At 37.2% G+C, this 26,198-nt stretch overlaps 2 pseudogenes across 1 annotated transcript; one reads left to right on the forward strand and one right to left on the reverse strand.

Annotated features, from left to right (window-relative positions):
- Positions 1–13,140: 13,140 nt before the first annotated feature.
- LOC105162388 (protein MIZU-KUSSEI 1 pseudogene) lies at positions 13,141–14,069 on the reverse strand (annotated as a pseudogene).
- On the forward strand, positions 13,985–25,492 carry LOC105162398 (protein ENHANCED DISEASE RESISTANCE 2-like; annotated as a pseudogene). The gene is made up of 17 exons (XR_016065439.1): positions 13,985–14,178; positions 14,258–14,423; positions 14,741–14,815; positions 15,640–15,689; positions 16,198–16,256; positions 17,423–17,518; positions 17,821–17,885; positions 18,750–18,821; positions 19,329–19,499; positions 20,114–20,313; positions 20,400–20,466; positions 20,597–20,768; positions 22,639–22,711; positions 23,027–23,156; positions 23,249–23,344; positions 23,877–23,978; positions 25,043–25,492. The product of XR_016065439.1 is annotated as a protein ENHANCED DISEASE RESISTANCE 2-like (transcript).
- Positions 25,493–26,198: the final 706 nt, after the last annotated feature.

Below are 26,198 nucleotides of genomic sequence, written 5' to 3' on the forward strand. Positions count from 1 at the left end.
CAAGTAAAAAAGCCACGACTTGTCCAATATGGACAGCCTGTCGAGGATGGTCAACTAAAGCAAGAAAGTGTGTCTGGAAATTTTGAAGGGCCTCAGAGTAGTGAAAACCAGTTTACCTTGGGCCCTGGCGGTGATAGGAGGCGAATATATTAGTCTTACTTTCAACCATTAAATTAAGACATAATTGTTACACAATCAATCTAATTGGCACACAATGATACGAAAGAAAATCAACCACAAAACTCTATTTAGTAATTTAATCTCATTAAATACTTGGCAAATAAGTATATCACATCAACAAATTAAATCTATTTAGACAATCACACACTATTTTCAACAAAATTATAAGTACACGTTCTTGTATTTTATCTCAAGATGTGTATTTATTTTAAAATTTTGCTTATAATTGCACACTACAATCTAATAAATTATATTTATAATTTTACAAAAATTATAAAATATTTGTATAATTAGATCTAATTTCAAAAACTGTCCCCGTAATTCACCATAAAATATATGTAATATTCTTTCATACGTAAAGTAAAGCTGGTCATAGATTTACTAATCACCCCATCCCACCCCCCCTCCCCCACCCCAAAATAATAAAATAAAATAAAATAATGATAATATGCTAATACTAATAATCCGAGAATCCTGCATTATTTTGGTTTTTTCTAAGCATTATATCAATAACTAATATATTAATATACGAACAACAATAAGCAATAAATTATATAACTCTCAATTTAATATTTCCACCTAATTTGGCCTTTTCTACTAATTAATAATTTAATAACCCCATAATATTTTATTTTATTTTGTTTCCTCTACCAAAATCTTTGTGTATATTTTTATATTATTATTATTATATGATTGACTGTTGATTTGGTTGCTTGCTGATTATCTATATGTTGGCTCATTTGTTTCCGTGCCACTATTAATTAGCCTATGTTTCCGGCACTGCCAAAAGACTAATTTGCCCCAGCCATTTTGGACTGATGTAGGAAGAATTTTCTATCCTTCTTTGGTGTTAGATCAATGCGTGTGTGTGTATAATATAGAGAAATTACAGTGATGTTTTTTGAGATTTAATATAATTACACGTAATTTTTTTATAATTTAAAAAATTATATTTAATATTTTTAAGATTATTTTTATATAATAAATAAGTTTATTCGTTAATTAATTGATATTAACAAAAAAATTAGATTAAAAGTTATATTTCTTCTCGATTGATTTAGTACTAATTTATTGCAAATTAAATAAATTTTTTTATGACAAAATTATTTTTATACATTATCACACATTAATGCACGTGATGAAGTAAATTTTCAACGTTATAAAAATAGTTTAGTCATAAAATATTTATTTGACTTGCATTAAGTCAATTGATGATAAATATCGATTTTTTTTTAGTTTTTTTTATTAATATTAACAAATTCAATAAATTGTGACTAACGAAGGGACATATTTGTTAGACAGAAGCAAACCTCAAGAGCACTAGATATAATTCTTCAAATCATAGAGGGTTTATGTGTAGTAATTACATCAAATTTTAGGAGAGAAAAGTGTAATTATCCCTATAATATATTCTCACTTTTAAAAATTTTGTTTAGTTTAGTTACATATATATATATATATATATTTAATCTGTGTATACTATTTATAGAGCTCAAGACCTCATAGAAACTACCAATAATATTTTAATGGTTAAAGTTGAGGTCCCATGCACATATTCCGAGTCATCCTATTGGATAATTACAAAAATCCCTCATGACAACAAAAGAATACGATAGTTTATGAATGATGTTGAGGTTTTTAGGGTCATGTATGTGTAATTTTTTAAAAAATAGGGTTGGTTTGTATAAATAATGTCAATGTTTATAATTATCCAAAAAGTATGAATAATTATTTTTTGACAGTTATTTTTTCACTTATTTTTAGGCATTCTTTACACTATTTTTTTTCGAATAGCCGCTGAAACTATCTACTAAATGGCTTCCCACAGGGTGGATAATTCTTCCAAGGAAGTATCTAAGGAAGTGCTATGTCTTGGGGGGTCAGCCATAGGACCTACAGTTCTAGGAGGTGGTGGTACTGGTGCTTAGGGTGCTGTGGCGGACCCTCCACTAGTCGGGGCCAAGGATGTCCCCGCAACAACTTGCAAAGCCTGAGCGTTGCCAGGTGCCTCCACAGCCTTCTACTTGTTTGCGGTGTTGCCTAGAATTTCCATGATGACCCACGTCTTGAACTTTATGTTTTTCCACGAACGGCGCCAATTGATGCATGCGAGAATAACACAAGTCCAACAAGCTTCGACTTTGGTGATGGATTCGGATACTCAAGTAAAAGGACTTCAGAAACGGACTTACAAAACAATACATTAGCACTCCAATACTCAAGTTAGTATCGAATTTAAGAGAAAATATTTATAAAAAATAAATCATAATGGAAAATCGAGATATGATTAGCAAATCCATGAGAGAATTCATGTTAAGAGTGTACTTGAAGGGCAAAGTAAAAATTGACAACATTATTTCCGAGTTTGGAAGGTGACCCTCGTCTGGGGACCAAACTTGTATTTATAGGAGGTGTCCCCATTCAGTAGGATTCTACACGTTCCCTCTATTCTCGGAAAGAATGAATAAATTTGTTCGGATAAGCCATAATCTGTTATTATCCTCTGTTAATCTTGTTGATAAAAGTCTACCTCCAAATTGAGGGGGATGCTTCACTGGCAAGAACTCCTAATCAGCAGGGAGTCCTCTAATATGGATCGGTAAGCTACAATTATCTCTTTTAAGATTTAGTATAATTACGAATATCTCATTATTATTTAAAAAATTATAAATAACTTCTTTAAATGAAAAATAATTATATATTTCTAGAAGATGAGGTGGACATTACTATTTTATCATTGCTGATTTTTTTATATATCTATATATATATTTAATAAAAATATAAAAATAAATTGAGGATGGGTGATATAAATAATCCACATGGAATATTAGTCAATAAAATATTTTAAGAAATAAAAAAATATATTAAATAATAATAAATAATTCAAAAGGCATTTTGATTAATTCACTATAGAAAATAGATGAAAACCTAATGGAGAGTGAAGTGTGCAAAAATAGCACGGATTCAACAAGCTTGAATTTTGGTTCTAGATTTGGGCTAATAAATAAAAGGACTTGAGAAATGGAACTGGCGAAACAACACGTTAGCACTCTGATGCTCAAGTTAGTATCGAATTTAAGAAAAAGTAATCGCAAAGAGTAAATCGTAATGAGAAATCGAGATATGATGATCAAATTGGTGAAACAAATTATTTTAAGAGTGCAAAGTAAAGATTGATAGCAATATTCTAGGATCTGGAAGGTGCCCCAACTTGGGGACCAAACCTGTATTTATAGGGTGGCGTCCCCCTTTGGTGGGATTCTGCATGCTCCCTCTATTCTCGGGAAGAATGGATAAAGGTTGTTTGAATAAGTTATAATCAGTTTTTATCTTCTACTAATTTTGTTGATCCAAGTCTGCCTCCAAGTTGAGGGGGATCCTTCACAGGTGAGGACTCCTAATCAGTAAGGAGACTCCTGATCCAAGAATTTGGGGCTTTGAGGGAACCCCCTTTGACTAGTGTTTTCCTTGTTGGCTGAGGGGTACACTTCGCGATCCAGGTGTATGCCACGTGGGGATGTAAAAATGTGAATGAAAGGCCCCACTGAATGGAATTGGGGCTATGAATATAAGAAATAGTGAGAATTCTTGATCTCTCTCAATTCGAAAATCCAGAATTTGAATTGATGTCCTCTCATTGATTCCTCCTTGTATTGATTTATCCTAAAGATTTTATTCAATTGGAATTTGTTTATTCACCATGTACGAGGATTGAGGGATGATCTTATGCTTAATATATTCTCCAATACAAGTGATGCCTTCAGCAAAGTACTTTAATAAGGGAAGGCCGCTCTTTGTCTTGCAAAACATGGATCTTGGGCCAGTTATTCTTTTTGGGCCACCTTCTTGGGCTAGGTCTGCGGATATCTTGGATTGTCACCCCCTTCTTGATTTGTTGGGTTGCTAAGGGAGGCCCTAATTCTTTTACTCTTTCTTGGGCTTGATTTCTTTGGGCTATATGCATCATTCTATTCCCCTTATTTTACGGAGGAGGGGTATTCCCCAACTCCTTTTTAGAGTAGGAGTCCTTCTTATGCCCGAGGGAGTTCCCCCTTTCGTTTGGAGTGATCAATGCTTTAAGGTAACCCCCTTCTTAGTTCATGCTCTTTTTCCCACCTTCTGTTTTCTTTTTTAAGTTTGGGGCTTTGAGCCCTACCACTTGTCAGTGAGGGAATGATAGCTAGGGCTATTCCTAGCCATCATAATTGTTGCTCTCGGGGGCATACCACCCCCTCCCACGCGCCTAAGTTGCTAAGTAACCGCCAAATAAGGAGCGGTAATAGGGGGATGTGAGTTTAACTTCCCCCTCCCACGTCCTTGATCAAAGTGTAATTTTCTTTTTCTCTGTCTTCCTTTCTCATATCCTTCTTAAAGAACAAAGGTTTTTTTCCCCCAAAAATCTATATGTATTCTCCTCCTTTATCCACAATTCTTTTATGATTTTTTCTTCTCGATGTTCTTTTATGGAATGTTCAAATGAATCCGCTCGATTTGTTAAGGAGACCTTCCGAGACGATGACCCCTTAGAGGCCACTTCGAGGATAACGGGCCCTGGCTCTTCTGGGCTCCCAAGTGCCAAAGGCGGCTACTCGTCATTTAATAGATTACTAAACTAAAGAAGAGGAGGTAGGGGGAACGAAGGGGAATGGTCTTCCCCTGAGGAAGAGGAGAGGGAGGTACCCCAATCCTCCAGTCTAAAAACTTCTGCCATTGATTAGTTGATAAGTGAATTTCGTATTCCCCCATCTTTCACTATTTATACTCCTTCTCCAACTAGTATCCCCCATTCTCCTCCATCAAATTATTTGTGTTTCTTTTCAGCTAGTTACAGTCAGGCTTATGCTTTCACGTTCCCTCTTTTTGTGCTAATGTTGCTCGTCTCTTTCAAGTTCCCTTGAACTAGTTGATCCCCAACTCTTTTATGGTTTTCGCTAGTTTTTATATGATTTTCTACTTCAATGGGTCTTATGTTAGTGTCAATATTTTTGCCTAGTGTTTTCGGTGAAAATGTCCCAAAATGGGTTTTTTTTTCATTTTATATCCCGAAGAGGTTTCCTTCTTGCTTGTCCCCAAAACCTTGAAGCATTAGAATAACAGTTTCTTTTTTGTCCCACCCCCTCATCCCTGGGTCTTGCCAGATTATTGGATACAGGAGGCCCTCCCTTTGTAAACGTCGGGGTAAGGACCATTGCCTTGTCTTCCTTGTTGACCACTTTAAACGAGAGCCCTAATGACTGTCGGTCCTTAATTGATGAAAGGTTTCTGGAGCACTTTGGATTGAGTCCTTGGATGGAACCCGTGGGGGATTCCCTAAGTATATTATCTTTCTCCTTGTACTTAATTATTTTGTTTACTTATGATCATAACTATATTCTTCCTTCTTGCTAGAGAGTATCATGTTCAACCAGCTGATGCGTGATCACGCTTCTGGGGGTCTTGTTGGGGAAACCCCTCCTTCAAAATCTCTTAGGGGGACCCCTGCATCTAATGAGTCTAAGAGAAAACAACCTGCCTCTCCTTCACCAAGGATTACCCCTGGGGGTTCCTCCAAAAAAGCTAGAATGAGATCCTTGGACACCCCACTAACCAGCCCCACAAGGTCTTTTTCTAGATCCACCCCCTTCCTTTCAAGGACGAGAGGGGTATCCCCCTCAAGTCTTCTCGTGCTTCTTCAGACTGCTTGTATACTCGCCAATCTTTAAAACTAGAGAGAGCAAAGAATTCCCCTTTGGTGGCCGAATTAATGAGGGGGTTTATGACCTTGGGGATTAGAAACCTCCTGGCCCCTATGTTCTGGGAGGAGCTTAAGGGGATAGTTTCTTCATACTTGGTCAAGGTATCTCTTATGGATTTGGTTATTTTTCTTTCTTTGAAATGCTTCTTGATGATTTTTCCATCTGCAAACGGCCTCTATATGTGAGGAACTCTGTTCCCGATCCTAGGAGGCCCCTCCAAAGTGAAGCTTAGAGGTGAAAGTTCGAGAAAATGGTGGAATGCCTGGGTGCTGAAAATGCCAAGTTAAAGGACGCAAAGAAGGAAGCTAGTAGCCATTGCCAGCAATTGGAAACGATTTGAAAAGTCTGCAAAAAGAAGTTGTTGGGCATGAGGAGGTGATAAAAAAGACGGTTGAGAAGACTGTGCTTGACTTTCCCAATATTGAGTAGGGTTAACATTATCTGGAGGCTTATTCAGACGACAACCTTATGGAGTTCAAAAAATCGACGAATTATCAACAGGAGGAGGATAAGATAGTCAGGCCTTACTCTGAATACAATTTTGTGGCTTACAAAGAACATTTTTTTAGCTTAGGGGTATCCCGCATCTGGGGAAGAACCTTCTTTTCTTGATCTTGGGGCCGCCATGGATAATGCCCCAGACCCCTTCATTGAACCTCCATTCCAATAAGCGGGACTCTTCCTCTTGATTTAGGTTATTTCTTTTCTTTCCTTTAGTTAATTGTAGTTATGCCTTATTTCAAATTGACTCAGAGAGGGCATTGCAGAAGAAGATTTTGACAACATATTGGGGGAGGTCGAAGCTGAAGTGAGAAGTCCCCGAAGCAACAATTGATCCTGTAGTGGGGGATATACCGAGTGAAGAAGACCTGGAGTCGAAGTAAGGAGGCGCTCCCTTGGCCGCCGATGGAGGAACCCCTGATGCCTCTACAGATGTCCCTGTCCCGAAGAACTAGGCTAAGAAGGAGAAGGAATACATCGCTTGTGAGGAAGAAAAATGAAGATGTACTTGTCCCTCCCCCTTTAAGACAATTTTCTTGTTCTGCTCCTTTCCCCCATCACTAATGGGGATGAAGCAATTTATTTTCCTTTTTTACGGATGTTGTTTTTGATTTTCCCCTGGTCATGTTTTATGTCGAGATGTACTTGTCCCTTCCCCGAACCGTAATGTGATGACTCTCATTTCTTTCTTTACTTCAAGCTTGGTATCTATTGTGGAATTTGTGCCATGTTGCTTTTTAGTCTTTTCTGATTGATAGAGTACATGTTATTTACTGGAAAGGGCTTTTTGGCATGTTATGAGGGATACCTTTTGTCAGAGGCATCCTTTTTAACTTTCGGCATCTTGTGTCCTCAAGAATAAGGTTAATTTTTAGGTTATATTGCAAAATGTATGGATGTGAAATATGGATAAAAGGCATATAAGGGCTTAGAATGGGGGACCCAGGGTCCCCTTGATGACTGATGCCTGTATGGTTTTTAATAGGGCTTAATTATGTATTGATTTATGCCTCGCCTTATTATGTAAAACTGGGAACCTATGGAGGAAATCTCCAGAGGGAATTTTTCGAGGGACGTCCTTCAGGAGGACTTAATCTTTGTGAGGGATGCCAATCAGGAGGATTTATTCTTTGAGGGAGATGTCTTTTAGGAGGACTTATTCTTTGAATGGGATGTCCTTTAGGACGACTTATCTTTGAAGGGATATCCTTCAAGAGGACTTGTGTAGTGAGGGGAACGTCCTTCATCACATGTAATATTTGTTGAGATTGTGTATGTTCCAAGGATGTGGCAAGAGGCGTCCACCAAGATCTTCTAATTCATAAGCTTCTCGTCTTATTACTCTTGTGACCTTGTAAGGTCCTTCCCAAGTAGGATCTAATTTTTCTACCGGTTTCAAGATATCTACCCACCACAATACAAGATCTCCGACTTGAAAATTTTGAGTCTTCGCCTTTCTATTGCGAGCATTAATCATGGTGTTTTCATATCTTTTATATGTGAATAAAAGGCTTTTCTCTTAATTCTTCAATGAGATCCAAGTTATCTTTCAGGAGCTGCATATTACATTTTTCGAAAAAGTGCAACACTCTGTGGGAGGGCATCTCCACCTCACCAGAAATGATGGCCTCAGTCCTATTAGCAGCGCGAAGGTGCTCTCTCCCGTAGATCCTCGAGCGGTTGTTCTGTAAACTTATAAAACTCTAGTTAGCTCTTCCGTCCAGTTTCTGCCAACTCGCTCTAATCTCTTTTTAATTCTTTGTACTAGGATATGTTGGTGACTTCAATGGGTTCGTGGATTGGGGGTGTGCTACTGATGTAAATCTTTATTTGATATGCAAGCCTTTGCACCATTCTTGTATTTTTTGACCTTGAAACTGTTGACCATTTTTTCGAGATTTATTTTTCGGGGGAGCCCGAGGCGATAAACAATTTTCCTCCATATAAAATTCATTACCTATCTTTCTGTGATGCGAGCGAGTGGCTCTGCTTTCACCCACTTTGTTAAATAATCGATAGCTACCAAAAATAACTTTCTTTGGCCGGGAGCCAGGAGAAAAGTTCTCACGATATCTATACAACACTATGAGAAAAGGCAGGGTGATAGCATGATAAAGAGTGGCTCTGCTAGTTGATGTATAAGCGAGGCGTGCTTTTAATATTTTTCACATTTATTCACCAATTGTCGTGCATCCTGATTCATGGTGGGCCAAAAGTATCCAATCCGCAAATCTTTATTAACCAGCATCTTCTGGCATCCGCTCCACAACAACCTCTATGTATTTCTTTAAGGACACTCATCCCTTCTTGTTAGGACAAACACAAGAGTAATGGTTGGTTGAAAGATTTCTTATAGAGGATCCCTCCTTGAAGTAGGAAACGTGTGGCCTGAGTTCTTAGTCTAGCTACATCCTACCTATTGTTTAGGAGGTGTACTTCTTCTAGCCATCAGATCGAAGGTATCTTCCAATCTTCTATTGGAGATATCACTTGGACGCTCAAAGGGGCCCTTGGACTGGGTAGGTGTTGTATAGTGATATGTCTGGGTCTACAATCTTCTAATGCACTCGCAAGTTTGGAGAGAAAGTCAGCCTTAGATTATCCTCTTTTGGGATTTGAACGAGTTGTAAACTTTCAAACCTTGCTTTTAATTCTGCTATCTACTGCAGATATTGTACTATACTTTCTTCTTTGGCTTTGTACGTGCCTTCTATCTATTTAACTATTAGTTGGGAGTCCGAGTAAGCCAAGAAATATCTGGCTCCGGCTTTGTGAGCCATCTTCCTACCTATCACCAGTGCTTCATATTCAACTTCATTGTTAGAGACCTCGAACCCGAATTTGATAGCAAATTCTAGATCTTCCTCATGAGGTGAAGTGATGACTATGCCTGCACCATTGCCTTGGGTCGTGGGTGATCAATCCACATGCCGTAACCATTTTTCAACCTTGGAGGTATCCTCCATAGGTATCACTGCCATCTCGGATACGAAGTCAACCAAAGCCTGAGCTTTGATCGTCGTTCGTGGCAGATATGAGATATGGTATTTGCTTAATTCTACTGCCCATTTCACTAGTTGCCCAGAAGTATCTGGTTTGCTCAAAGTCTGGTTTAATGGTAAGTAAGTCTTCACCCCGATAGGGTGTGAGAGGAAATAAGGGCACAATCTCCTAGCTGTGATCACCAGTGGTAGAGCCATTTTCTCGATAAGACTGTAGTGTCCTTCAGGTTCCATTTAGTACCTTGCTAACAAAATAAATTGACATTTGCTTTCCTCCATCCTCACAAATGAGAATGGAGCTGACGGCTTGTGGCATGGCAGAGAGATACAAATAGAAGGTGTTCCTTGAGGACGGCTTTATCAACAGGGTCCGTAAAATACTTTTTAAGTTCTTCGAAAGTTTGCTGGCATGTAATGTTCCAGTCAAAATTCTTTACTTTTCTCAACACTTTGAAGAAAGGTAAACTCTTCTTTGCTGCTTTGGAGATAAAAGTGACTTAGTGCGGCTATCCTACCGATTAGCCTCTGTACTTTAATCTTGAGGGGCTTGGCTTCAATTCCTCTTTGTGTTACTATAAATCGAGGAAACATCCTCCTCGATCTCTAAAGGCGCATTTTCCTAAATTGAATTTCAATCGATAATTTCTTAGCACAGAGAATGTTTCTCCTAAGTTTGTGATGTGCTTTCTGGCCTCTTTGCTTTTTACTAACATGTCATTCACGCAAACTTCAACGTTTCTCCCTATTGGTGGACGAAATATTTTTGTCTATCAAACGCTGGTAGTTAGTCTTGCATTTTTCTAGTCGAATGGCATAGCCACATAACATAATATGCCGACAGAAGTGATGAAGCTAACTGTCTTACGATCTTCAGGAGCCAATATAATTTGGTGATATCACTGAAAGGCATCCATCATGCTTAGCAATTCACAACCAGTCGTGGAATCAACTAGTTGATCAATTCAAGGTAAAGGATAGAAATCCTTGGAACATGCTTTGTTGAGGTCCTTGCAGTCGATGCACATTCTCCATTTCCTTCCAGGCTTAGGTACTAGGACCATGTTGGATAACCATTCAGGGAATTGAATCTACTTGATGTGTTCTACTACTATCAATTTATCTACCTCAACTTGGACTTGTCTTTCTCAGGTCTAAAGTGTCGCTTTTTTTATTTCACTGGTTTGATACTGGGATCTATGTTGAGGTGATGGGTAATAATGTTCGAGTTGATCCCTTCCAATCCTTGGGGGGTTTAGGCAAAGATGTCTGCATTGCGGATTAAGTATTGGATTATTTCTTATCGAACTGTGCCATACATTTGGGAACCAATCTGGGTAATTTTCTCTCCATCTTCAGGCACGAGCTCAATATTTAATAGTTCTTCAGCCAGTTGAATTTTGTCGAGTGTCCTCCCTCCTTCTTCAGCTTCTTCTACTAGCTTGGCATCCTTCATCTTGTTGGGGGGTGCCTCTTTAAATGCCTCACCTGTGCTCCTTTTCTACCATTTACGTACAACCTCTATATAACACTTACGTGATTGGAGGGGGTACCCCTGCACTTCTCTTACACCATAGGATGTAGGGAACTTGATCTTCATATGATATGTGAAAATTACTGCTTGAATGCATTGAGGGTAGGCCTCCCCATAACAGCATTGTAGATGAGGGTATGTCTGCCACCAGGACTTTTAGTAGATAAGTTTTTTGAATGGGCTCAGTTCCTAGGGTTAAAGGGAGTGAGATCATTCCTCGTGAGTGTACCACTTCTCCCGCAAAGCAATACAGAGAAGTGTTCACATTTTCTAGGTGGACGTCTCTCAACTACATCTAGTCATAATCTTCCCTGAATAATATGTCTGTCGATCTCCCTGAATCTATAAAAATGCTCCCTAGTTCAAAGTTAGCCAATAATGCTGTGATGCACAAAGTGTGATTATGAGAGTTTTTAGGTCCTGATCGTTCTACTCGTCCGAACTGGATGAGGGGGTGTCCTCTTTCGCCTCCACATCCAGGACCTCCTTCAAGATTATATCATGCGCCTCTCTTACTTGGGCTTTTCTGGCATGTCGGAATTACGTTCATTTGGTCCTCCCGCTATCATCCATATGACTCCCTTACGGAGGGGTGATCATTGATTTCGGTCTTAATTTGAGATGCAGATTTGGCTCCCTCCTTTGGAAGGGGAGATCATGCTTGATGCTATGAAACATGAGCCAAACAAAGCTGCGAAGGACGTTAGGTCGGAGCATTTAAGAGAAAAATGAATAAGTTGGAAGTTACACCCACTCACCTTTTATAGGAAGACTAAGTCAGAAAGGCAGTACATTAGACTGTGGACAACATAATAGCTAAAGAGATGCCAGAGGATCGATGACCTAGATTCAATCCAATATATTCAAATTTTTGGCATTTGCCGCCAAAAGAGAATAACTGAATTGGGGGAGTAAATAATGTAGGCTTTTATGTATTGGATCTTTTAGGATAGTGGTTAGGAGTCAGCCCAACAAAGCTAAGGTTAAGAGGGTTGCCCCAAAGGTAGATCCACCATTAAAGGCTTATTTTGTCCAATTGAATTCATAACTTTTAGGGGATTAGTGACATGTGTTGGCATCTGGTGCTCTGCCATGTGTAGATCGTACAGGGTTGGGTATAAATAACCCATTTATGAAGATTCTAGATATCTGATTCCGTTATTAATTACTCTTAATGTCCCAACCTCTAAATCATTTAATCTATATTATTTGCTAATTTGAGCATCAGAATACTTATGTTGGGAACAAACCCGACACCTCTATTTTGTGTAGGTCCTCAACTTATTTTCCCGAATCTCTCGAATACCATCCAAGGTCTTTATTATACCGATCCCGATGTTGCTGGCACATTAGGCAAGTTTCAATATTTGTTTTTATATCACCCTTAGGTTTTGTATTTGATTATTTGAATCTAATTTTAAATGGTATCAATGTAATTTATCCTAACGTATAATATGAGGTAGCTCAATTATGGGTAATTCACAACAATATTGAAATATATATTGAAAAATAAATTCTTACATATATGTACCGTATAAATATTAAATAAAATGGATCAAACTCATATCACCGCAATATAAATAAATCTCAATTAATTCAGATTCAATCTAACTATAAAAGTTTCTCCAAATCAATTTTGAATTTTAAATACTACGAATTGAAGGAGTAACTCAAAATTCAAAATCCGAGTACAATAACATTATGAAACTTAATTGTATTTTGATAAAATCCCAAATTTAATTTTAAACGATAAAATTGAATAGAAAAAGAGCTAAAAGAAAATGGAAAAGCAATTTCCTTGAATAAACTACACATAAAAAACATTAAATTGTCCTTACACAAGTTGCCACCTGTATTTGCTGATTAAATTTTCTATTGCTATTACTATTGCATTTATGTTCTGTTTTATATATACGAAAAATTATTATTCAAATTAAATTTGATAAAATCAAATCAATTCCAAAGCAAATATAATACATTTGTTATGTAATTAACCACTTTTTGTTTAATTGTACCATGAAAATATATATATATATATTAGACTTTTTTTATAATTAATTCAAATTTGATAAATTTGATTTGCATCTTCCCAGCCTCATATATATATACATATTACGTGTATAATCTTTTTTTCCTTAATAAAGTTATTGACATAATTTTTATTGTACACATAGTGTGTATATAAAATAACATACAACAAAAATTGTAACAAAAATTCCAATCCGCATATATATGGCAATTACATTGAATGCTTGCTTAGTTCCTTTTTCTACATAGCAAGGGAAATTTTGAGGCGAAAAATATCAAACTCTAACAAAGAAGACGCTGAGTTCAGGTCCACTGTTCCCATCCGGATTCATCATGTAATAAGTTTCCGAGTCCTTTGACCCCACTACCCTCTCAAAGTGAGCCCGCATATACGTTAGCTCTCCCTCGGCCGCCGCTTCCCCGACGGCGCTGCTTTCTCCGGGCAACACTCCCGCCCCCATCGACACTGCATGCAGTGTTTGCATGACTTTCAAATCATCGTCGGTCGGCTCCCTCTTCACAGCATACCCTACTTTCCTCCCGTTGCAGTACATAGTCCAAATGGGCTCGTCGATGAGTTTTATCTTTTCCGACGGGTTCTTTTCGCATTCAAGAGCAATTCTCACGAGCCCCAGACCCATGTCCTGGAGAAGTTTACCCGTCTGGATTGAGAGTTCGAGAACCAGCATGGGCAAACACCTGGGGTTCTCTTGGATAGCTATGTTTACGCGTGATTTCCGGTGGCCGAAGAGGGTTCCCGTCATCTGTTTGCCGCCGTGGATGTGGCCCTCGTGCATGCGATTCGTGTGAATGGAAACCGGCATCTTGCATGGCGGGTTGATCACTGGAAATGACCGGAAAACGGACTTGACCCGCCTGAAAAGTTTGGTGGATTTCGATGGTGTCTTCTTGTGGGAGGGTTGTTGGAGGGAGAGTTGGGGCCTTGGGGGGGATTGGTCGGGCGCCACTGCGTTGGCGGACGGAGGAGGAGGCGGAGGTGGGCGTTTAGGGGTGGGGGGTTTGTGTTTAGGTGTTGGCATTTTTGGTGCGGATGGAAATAGGGTATTGTGGGTGTGGGGTATTATATGTGGATTGTTGAAGGCGGCCGGTGTGATGGTTGTGGAGGAAGTGTATATGAAGAGAGCATGTTATGGGAAGCACGTATTTGGCTAATTTTTTATTTTTTTTCCCCTCAATTTAGGTATTTTGTTTTTGGTTAATTAAATAAAATTTGGTACTGTTGGCTTCAGTTGACTAAATGTTGTTGTTGTCGTACGTAGGTAGTTATTTTACTTGGTGACGTAGGAGTTTGAAAATTTTACGTGGCACCTCGGAGTCTGGCTCCGAGGAGCGATTGCGGCCGAGTAGTAATTCCGTCAATACCTATGCTCATGGCACCAGCATCAGAAGCACCAGCAGCGATGGGGAGAGGTTTGAGTATTCGGGGTGGGTTTATCATGTTCCTATACTTTTAGATGGATTCCATGAAGGATTTAGTTTGTATGCATTATCCGTAGTATTCTTGCAAGTGCCTTCAGGTGAAGCGAGCAGAAAATGAAATCCTTCTAGAAACCTTATTCTATCTGATTTTGGATTGACATTTTAGAGTTGACATTGAATATTACAGATCAGTTTGCTACTGATCTTTGATCAGTATGAACTTACCATCTTCAGTTTACCTGCAACTCATTCTGAATTAACAAATTTAATTTCTTAATGTTACACCTTTTGTATTCAGTGACTCTGCTATACATTTGTTGCAGAAACCTATTTGAAGGGGTGTCATAGGGCATACACTTATGGTGGAGGAGGTAGGGCGACGGAAGGTGCACCATGGTGTAAGGCCTCTGGGCATATTCTTTAGATCTTTCCATCCTTCAGGAAACTATTCCACCTCTGTTTGTCAATATTCATATTATGACTGCTTCAACTTATTAAGTGCTCCGTCCTTGTAAGCTTAGTGTGTTATTTCGAGTACAACACACATAATGCTTCACAGAAAGTAGATGTTTTCTCTCTGAACATTTTGTGGACATTTTGTAGGATGTGTATCTGCTAAGGTTCTACAATCGCATGAGATGGTTAAGCCCTTTTGACATGTTTCTGTGTCTGAAACGAAACTAGCTTCATTTCTAATCTATTCGGGTTAGAGTTGGCAGTGCTTGTAGGGTGTGCAAATTTGTTTATTGAGTATACAAGTCTGTGGAACATCTCCTTTTCCTGTCTCCTGGATAAAGTGCTAATTTTACCAGCTAAAGTTTTGGTCTGGGGCCAATAGTTCCTCAATACCAAAATAGTTAGATATAACAAATACTATAGATGATTCTTGTTTTTCTTTTAAGACCAAAAATCAAATCTTGATCTGGTGTACTTTTGCTCACTATTAAGTGAACTTGTTGCCTGTTGAAGATAGTCAAATGACTCAAGATTTCTGTCGAACTGTATGTTGAGTTCATGAAGTACAGATTCATTAGAGCTCCTACTTAAAGTAACATTATCGCTGAAGTGCACTAGTACTGAAGAACAAGTATTGCAAGTTGCTTGACATGCTGTCACTACTTTCCATGCTATTGTTTTTGAGCTAGACATGGTGTGCTTGTATTCTTTAAGTTGCTCCTAGTGAAGAAATCTTTTGATTGCTGCAAGATTGCTTGTAATACAGCCGGTGATGCCCGGAAATGGATGGAAGCATTTGATCATGCTAAACAACAGGTATGAGAGAAAAAAGAGAAAAAAATGCGTTTAAACTTTGAGTTTTCCAAATGAGATAGTTCAATGAGATTGGAGATATTCCCGCCCCTAATATGTTTGATTTTTATTTCTGCTTGTTTGACATTGATAACCATCTTACTTTAGGACTTTACTGTTAAGGTGGCACAGTGTCACTTCCACAGGGCCCTCATGTGCATTATATTTGACATGTGAAGAATAGGGTGTTGGAGAAAATTAGTTAAATGACTTTTATGAACTTGTGCCCTTCTTTAGAAAACAAAATTGCAAATGGATTAAGCTCTATTCATTGTTGCCATTTATGTTGGCTTTCAACCATTTAATTTTTCTGAGCAATGCTTAAATTTGCTTTTCATTATGTTGTAGACATGGATGGCAACACCATGTGAGCATTAATTAATTACCAAGCTATCTTGATCAAAGGAATTGACACATTTTATTTATTATTTTTTGCTGCTTGAATATCTCACTGTCTGTTGTTGAATTGTAGGTCGAGTATGAGTTTTCAAGAGGTGGTAGTGTGAGAAACAAGCTGAACATGGAGGATGAGTATGTTCAGATCACTGGATTATATTTTTTTTGTTAATCATAAATATGAGAATCTAAATTTACATTTTTGTTTTCCAACATACTTTCAACATTAGGACAGCACAAAATATTTTCTAAAGACTATATTGGAACAGGTATTTGAAACAATTCCAGCTGGATCCCATATTACCTTTTATTTTCAGTATCTCAAGGTTTGCTTCATGATGTGCTGGACCTTCCGGTTCAAAATGGATTTGGAATGGGATTGGAAGTGCTGTCTGATGTTTGAGGGCATATGGACAGTAAAAACAAGTGGAAATGTGAACTTGCACATGGTCACTTGCAAATGATGAAGTTTGGGATGAGTTCCAGTAACCCGAGTCAAGTTGCTATAATTTGACTTCTTACTCAAAATCTGTTTAGATGGTTTGAATTGGATGGAATTGTTTGTCAACTCTGGTGGAAATATGTAAGTATACAGTTGCAAATATGTCTAGGAGGCAAATAAGAGAAATCTAGGATTTTCTGATTTGATGAACTATAGGCCAATGCTTGTCTCTTAGTATAAGGCAACCGTGGTATTTGATCCTAACAACATGCTTTTTTAAATCCAAAGATCGACCTTAAGTGAAGCAAATATATGATTGATTCTCCATATCACCTTAGCATCTTTTTTCGCCTTGTGCTGCATGTTTCATCCCTCTTTACAACCCCTAGAAACATATATGTTACAAAAATACTTTGGTTATTTCTTATTATTTCTTGAAGATACTGGCTACTGGCTTCCTCAATCAACACACACCTAAACGAGATTGGCTCCTTAAACCCATAGCATAAGTCATAACTGAGTGTCTTTACTTTAAAAATACTGGGGCCGTTGAGTTAGCGATTTAAGAGAACCATCTTGAAAGCATTAGAGACATAGTAACTCAGCCACCAGTTTCCATCCAATAATATGCAGGTATATATTTGGTAAATGACATTTAGGTTCCATAACAGTACTGCGTGTTTATCTACTTTAGTTAAATTAATCTGAAGACAGACTGCTCATTTGCCTTGTTTTGTAGAGTGATAAAATTGAAGTTGTGTTGAATTCTGATCGACACAGGGGATACAAGTGAGTTGGCCAGCCTTTGGTTCGTGGTACTTGATCTTACAAGTGATAGGCATCTAATGTTCTTTTACAGGTGGTACACTTTGACAGGTGACTTGGAGTTGGTTGATTCTGTAAATGGACACTTTGATGTTGTGTACGGGACGTTTGATCCACGTTATTTTACTTGGTGAGTTAGTTTTTTTTGGTTCAAGAAGCTTCATGATATCATTTCCCATTCGGTGCTGAAGGAGTATGTAGTGAATCTTGGTGCAAATAAAGATGGTTCATATGACTTGGAAGTGACATGTTAGAGTCACACAAATAGCCATTCTTCTTGTGAGGCTGAGGCTGCATTCACACAAATAAGACGATTCATATTGAAAAGTTATATGAGCGGATGCTTGTAAAGAAAAGTGAGGGATGCATCAATTGCTTCTTGTATCTAGTTCTTCGTATGTGCATCACTTGAAAGAAGGGTTTTATATGCAGGCGGCAGTCAAGAAGAGACTTTGTCTTCTCAAGGCAATGGGTCCGAGGACAAGATGGGACATACAGTAAGAATCTGTGTTTATGTCAGCTTCGCTGTGCTTATGTTCGGTAGCTTCTATTGAGTATTGAAGTCTTGTTAATCACCATATATCAATACGTGTTATCAATATGGTAATCATCCTGCGTGGTTTAGACCAAATGTGTTGCCCTGCTTAATGCTGGGTCTTGAAATGATAGGTTCATATCAGATCCAGGTCGAGTAGATACCCATCCTGATGTGTGTCCTACTGCTAGGAGCTGTTAACTAGAAACTTTGTGAAAATGATATTGTGGTCTACTTAGGAAAGTTCCAAAAAATATTATGGAGTTAAGCCATTAAGGCTATAAGAGGAAGATAAACATAGAGAAAAGAAACATGAAGCAATTACGTTGAGCTCCCTTTATTTTTAAAATGTAGGTATGAAGATTTTATGCAATTGTGGTCTCATCATTTATTCTTTTTGACTTTGTTGAAGATGACACTTTTTATTAAATCAAGCAGTTTATGCTGCCCTTCTCTAATGCTTTCTGTTAAAATTTGGTGTATCAATTTTTGTCGAGTCTACGTTCAGCTGTAATATCAATTTTAATTCTCTACTTCTAGAAATAAGAATCTATTAGCAAATTCTTTGTCCAGGATTCTTTCAGAGTTATGTTAGTTTGAGGTTTACCATATGCTTGGTGCTTGGTGGATATGAGAATAGATGTCAGTTCTGTCTGTTAATGTAAAATATTATGGAGTATTAATCTTCTCTATTTGTTGCTTAGCTAATGCATATTTTCTTGGGTGCAAATAGTAAGGTAGATATGCTGCTTAAATTTATTCATTGATATTGTTATAAACCAACAGTTCTTGTGATTGACAGTTTGATATACACTTGTTGGTGCAGCAATTCTGCAGTTTCCTTCTGTACACAAGAAGCGGCCTCCCAGATCTGGCTATAAGCGCACAAAAATCAACCGTAAGAAAATATAGTATTAAATACTAGCTTCCAATTTTAAATAAGCATTTATTATGTCCACTGAAGACATGTCCAGAATTTGGGTGTAGATGTATTTATTCTGTTTGAGAGACATGTATACTTGAAGGCTAAACCAAGTTTAGAAGCCAGCTAAATGACAATACTTTGTTCCTTGGGGTTCTCAACCCAAATAGACTTCTAATTTCTTGGTTCCATATTTTCACTAATTATTTGCACTTAAGGTGAGACGAAACTATCACTTTGGATCTAGTCCCAAAATTATACCCACCTCAGTTTCCTGCTTTTGCAATTGCATGGTCAACCGAGAATAAATCCTTTAATGTTTCGAAGCATTTAAGCGGGCTTAATTAGGACTTTTTGGTTTATGTATTTTGTTGCTCAGACAATTCTTATCAAATGCTGCCTTTGGCACAATATTTCCCCCTGTGGCAGTTATGAACCTTGCTGTTTTGTCTAATTCCTTTTTTGCTTTGTTTTGTTCTGTAGCTTCCACTTGGGAGATCAGTAATTTAAGCACATCTTCGCCATCAAATACTGCGAGGTGTCTAGTTACACAAACGCTTGAGATAAGCCCCAACGGTTGGTTTAAATGGAGGAATAAACGCTGCTAGAAGTTTGAAAAGACTGTTCCTTATGCATTGCTGAGTCAAGTATCAGGTTGGTAATACTTCCAGTCCTACTTTACAGAACATGTATGCTGCGTATAACTGAGAGCTGCTGCTAACCAGTAATCCTGATTGAAACATTGCAAGCCTCCTCTCCTGTTGTGTAACCCCTGCCCATTTTTCAGAATGTTAATTCATTGCATTAGTTTGATGAACTGCGGGAGTGCATAAGTCCGTCGTTTTCATAATTAAAGACAGTAAGGCAAAAGTTCAAATACAATCACCATGCAAACCTTCTCTCCTCTTCTGACATTCAAATGTTGAGAAATAAACTTACGTGATTATTTGAGCAAGCTGGTCTTGTAACTAGAGTGTTTTTCGTATTAAAGAACCTATGGTTTTGGAACATGGCTCCATACTGTAGAAGCCCTGATACTGCTCTCATCAGTATTTCTTCATATACCATTCTCTCAACTATCTCACCTCAAGACAGCCTTATCTTGTACTTAATTGGGGCTGTAATCTTGATTCTCTTCTTCTATTCCATCACATACTCATGCTTTATGTCTTCTTTCATTTTCGTTTTTTCTTTTTGCTTCCTTGAATGACCTGGAGCTCAATTTGTTTGTATAATAGTGATGTTTTCTTGCTATTTGATTTGTTCAGGTCTGAAGGAGTACATTGGAGCAAATCCAGCACTCAGATCTGAATAATCTACTACAATAATTCATTCGAAAGTGTCTGATTTTTCTGGATCCAATAGTGAGTTCGAGGATGCAGAACGAGCAGACGAGTTCTACGATGCAATTGCTGGTGATTCATCATCTTCTGATGAGGGTACTGACAACGAAATAGAAGTCAATAAGGTTCTTGGTCCTTGGTGTGACTGCATCAACTGAATCCTTTATTTCTAAAAGACCGCACACTTTGTTGACTTTGTTTTATTCACCAGGCTAAGAAGATTAAACTGAAGAACATTTCTTGGGCCATAGCAAGTTTAACACTAAAGAGGTCTTCAGGTATATGCCATGCCAGTATCTCTCATTTTGAAAAAAACTGGCTACTTTTCTCTCATATTTTACTACCATTAATAGGTTTTGTCTGTTATTTAAGTTATTGTGCTAAGATTTATTTTGGCATCTGGTGCAGCACCAGAATCAAATGAGTTGAACTCAAATGTTCTCCCATTAGTCTCGACTCAAGTCAGTTTCATGGGACCATGAGGAAAGCAAAGGATAAAAGTGATAAGAATTGCTGGTCTTCTCCAGATGGTTCTGGATTTATGATCAGGGGGAAGACATACTTGAAAGATAACATGAAGGTCGGTTCATAAACTACAAAATACAGCACTTTATGTGAAGTTTATACTCCTTGTCTTTTGACATTAAATAAAACTTGAACCATCTCAATGAAGCTTAATCTCAATGTAATTCAAGAAGAATTGAAGGTATTCTGTCAATCTCTCCAATTTCGGATTGACAATTTAAAAGGTTCTAAGCAGATCTCAATTCTATGTTTGCATATTGAGATTATTACTTTTGCTAAGTGTTTATCAACCGTCTTTCCATTATTTTACAGGGACAGAAGGGTTTTGTTATATGTATTATTTTCCTTCTCTCAAGTCCTTTATCCAGATAAATCTACTAAGTCTATTAACCAGAAAAGTCTTGTCTATTACTTCAGGATGCAAAACTGTGACCAACTAATTGAATTAAAAAATTGGAGGTTGTACACATGGTATAAGCACGAATATCTTAGAGACTGAAGGGTATATGTTTAGAGAATCTTCCTCATTTTTAACATGATGGACTTGGAAGTCAAATTTAAGCAATCTAGTTTCGGTTATAAGTTTTAAATTATTTTCTGTTTAAATGAATATGCCCTAGGTGTTCACTAACTTTTCTCCTTCTGTAATAATTCAATAGATCTTATCTCAAGATTTAATAATTCTAGTTTTCAGCTGTGCTTAAGATTCCATTGCTAATAGAAGTTTATTTATTTGATGTGTTCAATCATCAATATTTAGTCTTGTTATTTATTCACTAGTAATTTCTGTCAAAGATTTTCCTGTCCAGTTCCTTGTTCGAGAGGCTTTTACCTGATGTGTTCAATCATGCTTCTACCTGATATTCCTATCCGTCATGTGATGATGCTCTTAACACTCATTTGATTAAATTATATTCTAAACTTAAAATTCATTAAAACAGGAGTTGGCGGTTAGAATTTAAGTTTTACTATGGAAACCAATGTTGGGTCTTTCTGAATTTGACTGTATACACGAAATAATCCTCTTAAGTAATATCTTCGTTTGTCCCAAGTCTATAACTATTTTGTTCGTGTGGTGAAACTACATTCTTGTGGTGGTAAGACTATGTCATAAACCTTTGGAAAATGCTGTTAAACCTCAAAATAAATTTGCTGATGATTTAGTGATAATTTAAGATTGGTGTTATTTTGTTCTCAACCTTGTTTTCCTTATTGAGTTTCTGCTAAGTGGCATTTTTAAATCACTCTATGGCAATTTGTATTTTAAGCAAGAGCACAGATGGCTTGAATTGACAATTTCTCTTTGCTTCAAATGTCTTAATTTTCTGTTGAATGAATGCTCTCGACCGAGCTAAAGATGATTTTCTAATTTACTAAAGAATGAAGTTTAGCTGTTGCACATGAAGTCTTGCTTCTTGCTTGTTTCAAGCTATCCAGTTGGCTTATCTGCTATATGTCATCCGATCAACTTCTCTTTGTTTTTTGCTTCAAGTTTTTCGAATAAGTAAAGATTATTTCAGTTTTCCTTTGTTTATCGCTGAATGCTAGTTGTCCTACTTCTCTGACTATCTTGGCTTAATGGTTTGTGTAAGACATCTTACATATTGGCACATCTGTGGACAAGTTATTCGTCGTTTAGTATTCTTTCTGTAGTTGTATTCTCTTATATACATTAACATCAATACTTAAGTGTTTGTGTCACAACTTGCTGATGTCATGAGTTGTTACTGTTCGATTCTGATTACTTTCAGATGATTGTATTATTCCTTCTTTTGGTAGTTGTATTATCTTAGATATCATGACATCAATATGTAGTGTTTATGCTACAACTTTGCTGATATCATGAGTTGTCATTGTTCCTTTCTGATTATTTCTGATGATTGTATTGTTCCTTCATTTTTTTTCTAATATCATTCCTAATGCAGAGCCTCGAAGGAAAGAAACTTCCATTCATTCTTGTCATCAATCTTGAGGTTCGCTTCTGTCTATATGTCTACCGTTCTTTAAGTTAAGCTTACATATGTTCTGTTTAATGTTCTGGGAGCTTATATGTAATCTTATTGATTTCAGTAGAAGCATTAGCAACGTCTTTTGTAAGTTTTTGTGCACATAGCCTGTATTTTCACATATGGTGAAACTTGTTCAGGGTCATAAATAGAAGTCTGCAAATATAGCTGCCAATAAGTTAATATCTGGGCGAACTGCTGATTGTCCAAAGACACATTGTTGTTACTTCATTGCTAAAATCTATAGTAACATAAACAGGCCACAGCTTTCGGATGAGAAAGTCTTATAGTGGTTTCCTTATATCAGGTGCCAGACCAAACTACAGCCTTGTTCTGCAGACAGGCCTGTGAAGAAGGACTCATTGTTGGGTAAACTTATTGATGGCACTGATATGTTTCGTGATTCAAGATTCAAACTTATTCCAAGCATTGTTGGGGTAGCTCCATCTGCTAAAGTGAAAACTTGGTTAGTTTTGGAGTGTATGCTTGACATGCTTCTTGTTTTTGACAATTGTCTTTTTGAAAAAAGGGATACTGGATGGTAAAGCGGGCAGTTGGAACAAAAGCTTGCCTGCTTGGAAAAGCAGTAACTTGCAAGTACCTCAGGCAAGACAATTTTCTGGAGGTGAGATCCCCACTTCTTTGGTCCTGGAATCTTGTCAGATGCTGGTGAATTTTATATAGAGCCGAACTGTTGCCTATGTGTTGATTGAATTGAACTATGGAGTAATTTGGACTTCATTTTCCACCATCAATTTGCATGGGTGGTCAGACCAGTGAAACAAACTGGCGAAACTCTTGGAGCCTAACTGGAATGTGATTGAGAAACATCTGACAGTAACTTTAGAACTTTACACGACGAGGGGATGGAAGAAATGAAATGATGATTGAAGAAAAACCACCTGCAATTAAGAATTGAAGAAATGCTATAGCAAATACATAAATAGCATTTCCCAAGTCAAACTTTCCAGCTAAAAGTATGCTGCTTCAGTGAGCCTCACAGGAAGTACCTATACTGTGAAGGAGCTTTTAGCTGTGTCTGATGTCATGGTTTACGGGATGCATTTGATTGCACTTGAATGATATATTTCCATATGTGGTTTTTATCTTCTTGCCCTCCTACAGATACGATGATTAAGTGGTAATCCTTCCTGCAGATTGATGTGGATATTGGTTCATCATCTGTGGCAAGGGGTGTCATCAGTCTCGTCCTTGGATATGTCACAAGCCTTGTTGTTGATCTTGCAATAGTTATTGAGGTGCGCACACTCTGGTTTCTACCCCTTATCCCGATGTTTTACGTATTAATGAATAAGTACGAGCCGAATCAATATCATCTTCAGCGGTGCCTTATCAATTCATCTGCAAGGTCATGTTTCTTCAAAAAGTATGGATGGGTTTTCATATGCTTATTGAAAAGGCTTCTAGGTTTTACTTTGTTGGCAATCTTTCTTCACCAGGAACTTTTCTATACATTAAAATAAGATAATCTTTACATATGTCAGATCAACATTGACATCAGAATGTTGCATATGTTTTCCTAGTTCACAAATTCTTTCCAGGGGCCTAATATTTCTGCAATTCAAAACATTTAAACATGGAAAACTTTTACTGCTTCCACGTGGACCACTGGTCGTTTCTTTTGATATATTTTGTTCGCTCCAACAAGCTATCGTTTCTATGCCTGGATTTCTTTACCAAAATCATCGAATTCTACAACTCCAGGAATCAGTACACACTGTCAATTATTCGTTATACCCTAAATACTGGGAACTTTAGAAACCTTTTGCACACTTGATACATGATGATAACTCCTTTGTGTATTAAAGAGAATCTAAATAAGTTGAATGTCATTGAGAAAGTCCCGAGTCAATCTTCACTTCTAGTGCATGTTGGAATTTCCTTTTCCTTTGCTAGATGGTGTTTGCACATTCACCATGTGATTGGTAGCATTTTTTAAAATGAATCACATGACAAGTGTAATAAACGAGATATAATGTATTTGGGTTTTGGCTGAAACCAAAGCCCTCCTAGGATTTCCTTCATGCTTCGGTGGTGCAATGACAAATAAGAGTCCTATCTCATTTACGGGAAAAATGAGGTTCGAGGTATTGAGATATTATAAACCATGACTTAGAATCAGCAAATGCGCAATTTCCTGTCACCATACCTTGTCCACTTAGTTTCTCTATCCCCTTATAATCTTCTTACTTTTATCTTTTTACCTTTCTAAATTTTCAACATCATGTTCACTTTCAAATTTAGATTGCTGTTAAACCATGCATATTATACACAAAAAACATGATATTTCCCTATGTTACAGGCAAAAGAAGAGCCAGAAATCCCCAAATACATTCTTGGAACCGTCAGACTAAACCGTGTACAGCTTGATTCTGCTGTACCCTTAGAAGCATGACGACCTATTTAGTCAGCAGAGGTTGCTTATCTTGAATGTAACCAAAGCAGTCCTCATTAATCGTCCGGTACTCAGTAACAGCAAAGATAATGCAGAGAGACAAAAGGGATATGATAATGGCCTCCGAAGTAACACACAGCTATTTGGTGAGACAGGATTCTTTATTGATTAGGATCCTGCTTGTATTGAAGTCATGACATTTCTTGTGTACCATGTTTGATTCTAGTTTCTGAAGATGGTTTTGCCATTGAATGTAGTTAGAGAAACTGAGCCAGACCTATGTGTATGCCCCACCCCACCCCACCCCACCCACCTAATGCTACTGACATTGAATCTGCAAATATATGGGTGTTTGTACGTATGTTTGTGTTATAGATTTATGGGCTGTTCTAACAGCAGCAGTACCAATTTTGGCTGTTTTCTTTCAAGGGTTTTGGATCTGTATGCCATCACATCATCATCTTTGCAACTATAGGCAAGTTCACTTCAGAAATAATAGATTTCTTTATATTTTTTTATAGAAGGGATAATTATATGATTACATTGATATTTAAACAATTTGATTAATGTATCAATATATTCCTTCTAAAGATTAAGTTAGTGAGAATAATGAAATAATAAATTATGATGAATTTACGTAAGATAAGATAAATATCAATGGAAAAGGATTTATGTTAGGGAGTAAAATCATATTTATAAAAATGGGATTTTAGAAAAAGAGGTTCTAACCATTTTAATGTGGAATCGCTTTGCGCTACATCAAAGGAAATGTGATTTAATTTTTTATTCAGTCTTAGTTTGGATACAATTAAGAGAATATTAAAAATTAAAATATTGCAAACTTTAAGTTGTGTTTTGATGGAATAATTTTCATCCAACGGAAAGGTTTAGAGTAAATGGAAAAAAATAAGACAAAATAAATCAAATTGAGAATTTAAATTTGAAGTCCCTCAACCATGAAATTTTTCAAAAATATTCAATTAATTTATGATTATGGTTTTGAAATCTTTAATTTTGAATTTATTAATGCAAACACAATCATAATTCTGTTTTTTTTTTTTCT

Source organism: Sesamum indicum, linkage group LG5 (assembly GCF_026168435.1).
Source record: "Sesamum indicum cultivar Baizhima isolate 11 linkage group LG5, ASM2616843v1, whole genome shotgun sequence".
NCBI lineage: Eukaryota > Viridiplantae > Streptophyta > Magnoliopsida > Lamiales > Pedaliaceae > Sesamum > Sesamum indicum.